Genomic DNA, 10,410 nt, shown 5'->3' on the forward strand with positions numbered 1-10,410 from the left:
GTCGGCGGCTCCCACTCAGACACAATGGGACAGTGCACATTAAGGAACCGACGATTTCTCCAGTAGAGGCGTCCGCACAGTATTTCAACGGCGTTGGACCGGCGCGAACCGATCACCATCGCGGCGCAGTTACGAGCTCAGTTTCCGATGTTGAGGTCCTGATCGCCAACACACCCACCGTTGAGGCCGACACATCCACGGTCCCAGCTTTCGATGGGTACAGCCGGTGATTTGGCCTATCATGGCGCTTCCGAACTGTGTTATATACTGACTCCACCCACGCACCCCACAAGTCCACAGAAAGCTAACACCGCGGTACAAATGCAATGTCCTGTGTCCGCCAAGGTGCCTAAACAGCAAATGCGGCGGCAGTGTCCCACTGTTCCAGGGGCAGATTGCGTGTCGCAACCACAGCCGAAGATATTGAGCTCTGAAAAATCTCTTTTCCACCCTCTACCCCCTGTGGATAGTCCACCACTATGGGAGCCTGGTTCTCAGGCCTTGGTAATTGAGGCATAGTCCCGCAAAATAAACTCGGAAAATAATTAGATGAATAGATAAATTCAGGGACTTACCTCCGAGCTGGGGCTTGCACCACTTTTGGTGAATAGAAAACTAGAACCTTGCTTGTGAGGCAGTTGTGTTTGAAGGGAGAATGGTTGGCATTATAACGATAAGTGTCATAGCGAAGAGCTGGAACTGCACAGCTGCCCTGAAATGTAAACAATTACAAGACTAGTCAAATGATCTTGGAGACCTAAAACACCTGACAGATTCATGACCTACGTGACCATGCTTCCCAAAGACGATGTCAGGTAGGTCTTGGGAATACGGAGAATACAAATATTTTATTATGGGCTACACTGAATAACTAAAGCCCGAAAGCTAGGTTTCACATGAGAAAAGCTTCACAATATATAGTCAACAGTTAAATATAACTGTAGCCGTTTTCTTATTCTTCACCAAGCCTTGTTCTTTATAACTTATACTTCCATCCGAGTCAAATCAAAACATTTGGAACGGTATGTGACGGTATGAGTCGTGAGCTGAATCTGGTTCCAGTGAGCCGGTCCTGAGCGAATTCAAGGCAATTGAATCTATTCAAGTCTTACGTGTTCTGTCTGCCCAAACCAGACACGAGCGCTGCGAGACGGCAACTGTATTAACCCGCGAGGCGAGCGGGCGGCGCCGACCCCGGCGGGCGGCGCCCCAGGCAGTACACCGCCAGTCGGGGCAGCGGCGTACCAAGGTGTAGCAGCACTGGCGGCGCGAGCAGGGGCGGCCTCAGGTGCATGCCAGTAACATCATGATACATCTCCCCCCTTGAGCAAATGCAAATAAATGTATAAAAAAAAAAAAACGCTTGCGAAACGAAATTACTGGCGACAGATTGCTGCTTCCCTGCTGCTTCCCTGCTGCTGCTATGCTGCTTCTCAGGCTGCTGCTTCCCTTCTGCTTCTCAGACTGCTTCTTCTCTGCTGCTTTCCTGCTGCTTCCCACCTGCTTTCCTGCTGCTTCTCTGCTGCTTCTCTTTGATGCCTCTCAGAAAACGCGGCCACTGCGTGTTTTACGCGGACTGAAACTGAGCAGTGGCGTTGGGTCTTGTGTCTGGGGCACTTGCGCGTTGCAGGGCTGGGCCGCAGCTTCTGTCAGCGGCGGCAGCGACGGCGGCGGCGCCGCTTTCGACGCGGGCGACGGCACAGCTGGTGGTGGCCGTGGCACCACCGATCTTGGTGCCGGCGCCGGTTCGCGCGGCTGCGGTTGCAGCAGCGCCGGTGGCGCCACCTCAGCATGGCGGCCAGAGAGGAGGTCTGGAGCGGGCACCCTGTGTGCAGAACAGTCAGGACGCCGCGTTGAACCGTGTTGTGTCAACACCTGAAACGGAGGGATCTGCATCAGATGACGTCGGTTGCGACGATAGCGAGCACCCTTGAGCTCCACAAGGTAGCTGCGTCTAGAGAGCCTCTCTATGACGGTGGCGGGCTCGGACCAGCTTGCTTCCTTCTCCGTCTTGATCCGAACATGATCCTCGGGCTGTAGCTGCTGAAGAGCGCGGGCACCGTATCTCCGGTTGAAGCACGTCTCCAGCTTCTTCTTCCTCTGCCGATCTCGGAGTTTGGCATGCTGCCATGTCGCTTCTCCGGTTGGCTGAGCGATGGGGAGACGAGATTGAAGTTCGCGTCCCATCAGGAGACGGGCTGGCGAGTATCCGGTTGCTTCCACAGGCGTCGTGCGGTAGTTGAGGAGGGCGAGGTGGGGGTCCCTCTGGCGAAGTATCCACTTGGCGGTTCTCACGGCCCGTTCAGCTGCTCCGTTGGAAGAAGGCGTGTGCGGGTCTGTGATGCGGTTTGTGAAGCCGTAGGACGCTGTGAAGTTGGCGAACGAGCTTGAAGTGAACTGCGTTCCTCCGTCTGTTGTCACGAGGTCTGGTATCCCCAAGCGGGAAAACAGGCGCTTCAGACGCTCGATGACTGCGCTGCTGGTGAGACTCGGGAGGCGTTGTATCTCCAGATACCTGCTGAAGATGTCCACCGTGACGAGCCAGTTGCAGCTGTTGAAGTAGAAGACGTCTGCTGCAACGTGCGTCCACGGTCTTGATGGCGTTGGGGTTGTCACCAGTGGCTCAGCGTGCTGGGCGGGCGCGTTCACCTGACAGAACGAGCAGCTCTCGAGATGACGCTTCAGGCCGATGCTGAGTTGAGGCCACCAGATCGATTCTGCTGCCCTCTGACGACACTTGTTCAGACCGAAGTGTCCGTCATCATGTAGTCGGGTGAGCATTTCATCTCGCAGACTCGGAGGGATGACGATGCGTCGCCCGTGCATCAGCAGTGTACCACACGTTAGGTACAGAACGCTCATCTCTCCCCGAGAGGCGAAGTAGTCCAGCAGGTCGGGATGCTTCGCTCCCTCCTTCCAGCCAGAGAGAGTCTACTGAACTACGCGCTGTAGGGGTTCGTCTGCTTGCTGCGCCCTGCTGATCTCCACCAGACGCTGCGGTGTGGCGGGAAGATCGCTGAAGATTCCCTCGCAGAATCCATGTATGTCTTCTTGAAGCACAGCGCTGATTTCATCCTGCTTCTGGAGCGGGTGACATGAGAGGAAGTCGGGCACCAGGTGCTGCTTCCCTGGAATGAAGACCGCTGTGGGGTTGTATCGCATCAAGCGCATGAGCATACGCTGGCATCTGATCGGCGCATCCACGAAATTTTTCGTGTTAACCAGCGGGATCAGGGGCTTGTGGTCCAGATGCAGCTCGAACGACGGCAGTCCGGACAGGAATATGTGCATTTTCTCGCACGTCCACGTCGCGGAGAGTAGTTCCTTCTCGATCTGGACCCATCTGGTCTCGGTGTCAGTCAGGCTTCTGCTGCAGAACGCGACGGGTTTGAAGACGGAGCCGTGCTTCTGGAGAACACATCCTCCGATGCCGAAACTGCTGGCGTCGGCGCTGACCACCGTCTCTCGTGCTGGATCGTAGAACGCCAGAGCTGGAGCTGAAGTGACGGCTGCTTTCACGTCATCCAGCGCCTGCTGCTGCTGTGGTGTCCAGATCCATGCTACGTTCTTCCTCAGAAGCTCGTTCAGTGGTCTCAAGCACTCCTGGATGTGTGGAACGAACCGGCCCAGGAAGTTGACTACTCCGAGCAGAGACCTTAGTTCATTGACATTCTTTGGCGGTTGGAGCTGCTGGATCGCTTCGAGCTTCTCTTCGTCCATGCTGATGCCGTTCTTGCTGATCTTCATCCCCAAAAACTTGACCTCGTTCTTCCGGAACTCACACTTTTTCCTGTTCAGCTTGAGGCCAGACTCGTGGATCCTCCTGATGACGGCCTCGAGACGTGCATCGTGGCTGGCAGCATCTCCGAACACCACGGTGTCGTCCATGTAGACGATGACTCCGGGCAGTCCGTCCAGCATCTCCTCCATCTTCCGCTGGAAGCACTCCGTTGCGAGCGAGATCCCCATCGGCAGTCGCAAGAACCTCTTCCTGCCGAACGGAGTGATGAACGTGGTCATCTTGGAGCTCGCCTCGTCCAGCGGGATCTGGTAGAAACCGGAAGAGGCGTCCAGCTTGGTGAAGAGCGTCGCGCCACTCGGCTTGGAGGTCATCTGCCCCAGAGTAGGGATCGGGAACACCTGTCGCTTCACAGACTGGTTGAGTCTCTTGTAGTCAACCGTAATGCGGACACCACTGCTCTTCGGCTTCGGGACGGGGACCAGCGCAGGGACCCAGTTCGTTGGCTTGGTCTCCGACGTGATGATGCCGTGATGCTCCATCTTCTTCAGCTCCTCTTCCACAGGCTTCATCAGTGGCAGCGGGATGTTTCTTGCAGTGGCAAGGGCGAATGGAACAGCATCTTCACGGAGCTGAATGCTGACCGGTGCTGTCTTCAGGAGACCTGCCTCTCCGAAGACGTCTTCGTTGACTTCACCTATGAATCTCGGTACGCCCAGGCGCGAGCAAGCAGACCTAGAGAGGAGATCATCAGCTGAGTCAACAACGTAGAACACTTCAGGCTCGGCTTTGTTCTTGAACATGAGTGTTCCGTGCATCTTTCCTTCTACTTTTAGCACGCTACCAACACTTGTCAGAGTATTTGAAGCATGTTGAAGCGGCGGCAGTTTCAGCTTCTTGTACGCTTTCAGCGTCAGAATGCTAACATCAGCGCCAGAGTCAACTTTGAAAGTGACTCGTTGACCATTTAGAAGGACTGAAACTCTCCATGCCGCGCAAGCTTTGTCTACTTCGTCAACAAAAATGTTGGGCGGCGATAGTTGTTCGATGGACTCTGTCCGCGCAATCGCTCTGACACCGTTGGAGCGACAAACATACGCAAAATGATCCATTTTCTGACAGTTGTCACAGATTTTTCCCTTAGCAGGACAATCTTTCGGAGACGCATGACGTGCTCTTCCACAGTATCTGTATGCTGTTGAAATGTCGGCACGCTGACTATGCTGTTGCCGTTGCGCGGTGGAAGGCTGCTGTTGACGTCTGTACTGCTGGTGCTGCTGGCGCGACTGCCTGTGCCGCGCCGGTGCACAAACCCTACTGATGTCAGGTGGACCAGAGCTGTCACGGCCGTTCACGATCTCGACATTACGCCCCATCGAAATGACGGTATTTACAGACACTTCCTCCTCTAGTGACTTCAGCTGAATTCTACAGGACAGCTCCCTGTCAGACATTCCTGAGATGAGACGATCTCTGATGCGCTCATCAGCGTCAGCGAAGCTGCAATGCTCAGCTAGAGAGAACAAAGCTCTGATGTACGATTCATTAGTCTCGCTTGAGCTTTGAGATCTAAGCTCGAAGTTGTGACGCTCTGCACTAAAGTTCCTTTTCGGAATGAAGTACCCGTCTAGCTTTGAGACAACAACTTCAAAATCCTCCTTCTGCTCAGCAGTAAGCTTTAATATTGGTACGATATGCTCAGCCTGCGGACCCATGCTGTAAATCAACGCAGCTACTTGAACGTCACCGTCCTCTTTGTGTAGTCCCGATGCCAGTCTGCAGCGGACGAACCGATCACGCCAGGTCGGCCACCTCTCAGGCGATGTAAAGTCGAATTCCTCAGGAGGACCAAATCCAGGCATCACGACTTGGTTCACAACTCACAATGCTTAAATTAATGCGCTGCTCACGCTTGCTTAAGCTTACTCTAGGTTCAATGCGACTGCGCCATATTCAAGTCTTACGTGTTCTGTCTGCCCAGACCAGATACGAGCGCTGCGAGACGGCAACTGTATTAACCCGCGAGGCGAGCAGGCGACGCCGACCCCGGCGGGCGGCGCCCCAGGCAGTACACCGCCAGTCGGGGCAGCGGCGTACCAAGGTGCAGCAGCACTGGCGGCGCGAGCAGGGGCGGCCTCAGGTGCATGCCAGTAACATCATGATACATAATCTAAGACAAGTCTGTCGCCTGCATCTATATTTCCCTACCCTTGTTATTCCTTTTCCGCTTGGGATAGACGGATCATGATCTCCCTCACCCAGTCAAACAAAAATTATGATTCCGAATCACTTTTCGCTTCACGACAAATCCAAACTTGCGTGGTTTTGCAGTGCCATAAGTCGTGACAATAAAATATTTTGGCAATATAAAACATTATAGCCGTTACATACGTGCTAAAACTCAGCAATATTCTCACAGACAACACGAATCAACGGCTGCAAACTTCACACGCACAAGGTCTCGGTTCCACCGGTATGTGAAGTTACGCAGGTTTACGATAAATGCAAACCGATCGTACTCCTGCACTCCATGGCAACAAAGCTGGTGACCGCCCTTATCCGTACACACCCCCGGTAAAACGTGCCAGATGGCGTTTCGGGCCATGCACTGGCATTGTGCCGCGCTGCCGACAGTGTCAGCGATCTGCTATGGTCTGCCTGCGGTCACGGTTGCGTGAATGACATATATTTTATAATACTTGACAAGGCTGTGCGCATCAAGCCAAATAAGGTACTTCAAGACGTTACTGATGCCATCGTGTTTTCGGCTGCCACTGATTACTTGAACGTCTAAACGTTAGCAGGTTTTGTCTTTGTAAAATTGCGTGACGTTACAGGCCGCTAACAGCGATATCCAGCATCGACGATAGGCGCGACGACAGAGAGACCCAAGCAATGTTTACAAGAACAACTTTCGGTATGGTGTGTTTGAAGTGCATCATACCAATTACGATGACCGTGTATTCTTATGATCTGTTCCAAATGCGGCTGAGGCAAAACCGCAATCATCGCAAGCACATCTAAGTAGCACTTCAACTCGTCCAATGGTTTATACAGTATGCCTTCACTCAGCCTCCTCTAAGGGGCATACTTTGGTGCCAGGGCGCTGGTAAATGCCCCCCCCCCCCCCACCCCCCACCCCCACCGACCTCAACTCCACAGAACGAACGACGCCGTCTGCACCCGGGAAAACTCTCACGACTCGAGCCAATGGCCAAATCCTCGCGGGGTATCTGCTCCCATCATCAATACAGCGTCCCCCACTCGAAGGTTTCTGATGTCATGGAGCCACTTCTGACGATGCATCAGTGCAAGCACGTATTCTCGTCTCCACCTCTTCCAGAAATGGTCTGCCAGGACTCGGGCTTGACGCCAGCGACGTCCGCTGTTGATCTCCCTGGGCTGGAAAACTCCTGGTGACATGTTGACGCCAGCACATCCGAGCAGGAGGTGATTCAGCGTCAGCGACTCGATATCAGTGGCATCAGAGCTGACGTATCTGAGGGGCCGTCCGTTCACCATGGACTCCATGTCCAACAGCGTCGCGTGGAGCACTTCATTGGTGGCACAATGTGATCTTATTGTCATTTTGAGATCACGCTTGACACTCCCCACCAGTCTCTCCCATACGCCACCCATGTGAATCGCGCTGGGGGGCATGCAGATCCATGTAATACGATCTTTGCTCAGCCATCCGTGATTCGAGCTTGATCCCATTCCTCGAGCGATTCACTGAGCTCGAGTTCACCTCCTACAAGGTTGGTACCGTTGTCGGAGCACACACAAGTTGGCTTGGATCGTTTCGCCATAAGTCTCCTCAGGGCCACAATGAAACTGCCAGCATCCAATGAGATGGCAATCTCTAGATGCACCGCACGAGTGGCGAGGCAAGTGAACAGGACACCGTATCTCTTCTCGGTCTTCCTGTGCCTCTTCACAAACATTGGCCCAAAGTAGTATATTCCGACTGTGCTGAAAGCTCGCGAGGTGTCAAACCGGCCAGTTGGCAAATCAGCCATTCTTAGCGCTGCGGATGTGCTTTTCGTCTTTTGCATACAGCGCAGCCGTGCAATATGTTTCTGACTGTCGACCGAGTTTTTGGAACCCAGTAGCTGTTTCTGACTTCTGTCCGGGTCCGTTCTTGTCCCGAGCGAATAACTTTCTCGTGGTTATATGTCACCACTAAGCTGTGACATCGTCTCTTGATGGCAATATCACGGGGTGGGGCGTCGAATAGGCCACAGGTGCCTTATCGATACGCCCACCGACCCTCATGACACCTTTGCTGTCAATGAATGGTGACAACTGCTGAAAACGACCCTCAGTTTTCACTTGCGTACCGTTCCTGATCTCTGACACCTCCCTGAAGAAGCATCTTGCTTGACAGTCGATCACAAGTTTGATTTCTGCTTGTCTCATTCCCTATTCTGATAGAGGCCCCAAGCGTCTCCACTCAGTTCTTGCTCAGCAATTCTTGGCGACGAAGTTTTCACGAACCTCAGTACCCAGGCTACAACCCTTCTATATTTTATCCAAGGCGAGAGCCTCCGAGCGGCTAGAAGCACTGACGTCTCAGCCTGTGGCTCTAACGGAGTTCTGAAGCCCGGATCGTCTTCCAGTACCGCCGCATGTGGCGTCTGCTCCGGCCAGTGCTCCTCGTCTTTCAGTAGGAACGCAGGAGCTTCCCTCCAACGAGAGTCCGAGGCTAGATGAGACGCAGAGGCTCCTCTGGAACAGTGTTCAGACTTGATGGCACATGTCTCCACTGGTCCTGACTAGACGAGTCGGGGATGTCCGCCACACGATTAGCTACAAATGTGTGGAACCGACGGCTGTCGTTCCTCAAGTACCGTAACACAAGCGTACTGTCTGTCCAGAACACGACTCTCCCTAACTTGATGGAAAGTTCCTTCCGCACCGTGTTAGCCAGTCTCGTTGCCAACACTGCTGCCTGCAACTCAAGCTAACGATCGAGAGCGGCTTGGGAGGTGCCACCCTCGTCTTCGGCATAGCCAGAGTGCAGGTGCTACAGCCATCGGACGTTGTCTTCTTGATGTAAGCGACCGCACCGAAGGCGTCCTGGAAAGCATGGCAGAAAACATGCAACTCCCAACCACAGCTGTCGCTAGCTGACGTGCCTCCGAAGCACCGTGGGACAGACAACATCTCCTGGAAAGGCAACGCGACAAGCCGCTCTGTCCAAGCGCGCAGCTCGCTCCCGACCAGCTATCATCCCATCGATAATTGCCGGTCCATGGGCGTTGTATCAGGATCTTGGCCTGGAGCACAAGTGGAAAAGCCAGCCCCAAGGGATCAAACAATCGAGCGGCTCTCTGTACCACACCTCTCTTCGTAGCTGGGACGTTGGGATCAATGGATCTGACTGTAGAACACTCTGTGCTGTAGATGGCGAGTCCGCTTGAGCACGTTCCGAGGACTACATCTTGTCCATTACTTGCTGTGAATTGCTAGTCCACTTTGTCAACCTAAAACCTCCTCTTGCCAGCAGTTTCGTGACCTCTTCTTGCATCTCTGCGGCTTCTCGTTCCGTCTTGGCGGCATGGATGAAGTCGTCCATGTAAAAGCTCTTGCGCACCGCCCTTTTCGCTTCTTGTTCTGCTAGACGATCACTGCTGCACTCCCCAGCCGTCTTCTGAAGAACAAGGTTCGCTAATGCCGGGCTGCTTTTAGCTCCAAATATCGCAACCTGCATGGTGTATGGTTCCAGATTCTTTGTTACATCCAAGCCTCTCCAGAAGAACCGCAGCGCAGGCTGATCTTGCACGATGATCCTGACTTGATGATACATGCACTCGATGTCGGCAGTTAAGGCGAAGGGCTCTTCCCTGAACCTTAGAAATATTTCCGGTAAGTTCTTCAAGAGCTCTGGTCCCATGGACGGCATGTCGTTTAGAGAGACGTCGACGCATTTTGCAGGGGCATCAAACACCACCCTGAGTTTTCTCGGCTTCCGGGGATTCGAAACTCCATGATGAGGCAAGTACCACGCTCTCGGATGTCTTTGTTGGTCCTCTCCTGGGGTCAACTTACGTGCGAATCCGCATTCGATGTATCTTTCAACTGCTTTCTTGTATGCCGCCGCTTTCTGTTGTTGGCGCAGTAGGCTCTTTTCCAGGGATCTAAGTGGGCTCATTGCCACTGTCTTGTTGTTCGGCAAGGTGACGTCGTCACTCTTCCATAAAAGTCCCGTCTCGTATATGTTGGCCAGCCTTCGCGTGGTGCTTTCAATGATTTGTACTGCTCTGATGTCGTCTTGTGATCTGGCGTCTTCATCATCGAACTTACTCCCAAATGATTATGTGCTCCACCATTCTTGGAACATTGCTGACATCTCATCATCAGCTCTCATCTTGTTGATGAACATCATTTCGTGCGTTCTCTCTGGTACGAAGCCCTTTAGATAACCAGTTAGGGTCCATCCGAAAGCGGTTCTGATGCCCACTGGTTGACTGGTTTTGCCCTTTCCTACTTGCAACTGAAGAAGAGCTTCGATCACATTGGCACCGAGTAAAGGCTGCACTTTCGTCCCTGCACAGTCTGGGCGATCAATGTCCTGAAGGTACTTCCACTCGGGTTTCTTGTTCTGTAGTCGAGGGACTGTGACATTGATATCTTTCACCGAGAGGACCTCGGGAATTATAATCCTGGTA

This window comes from Pollicipes pollicipes, unplaced genomic scaffold, assembly GCF_011947565.3.
Source record: "Pollicipes pollicipes isolate AB1234 unplaced genomic scaffold, Ppol_2.1 Scaffold_6138;HRSCAF=7277_pilon_pilon_pilon, whole genome shotgun sequence".
NCBI lineage: Eukaryota > Metazoa > Arthropoda > Thecostraca > Pollicipedomorpha > Pollicipedidae > Pollicipes > Pollicipes pollicipes.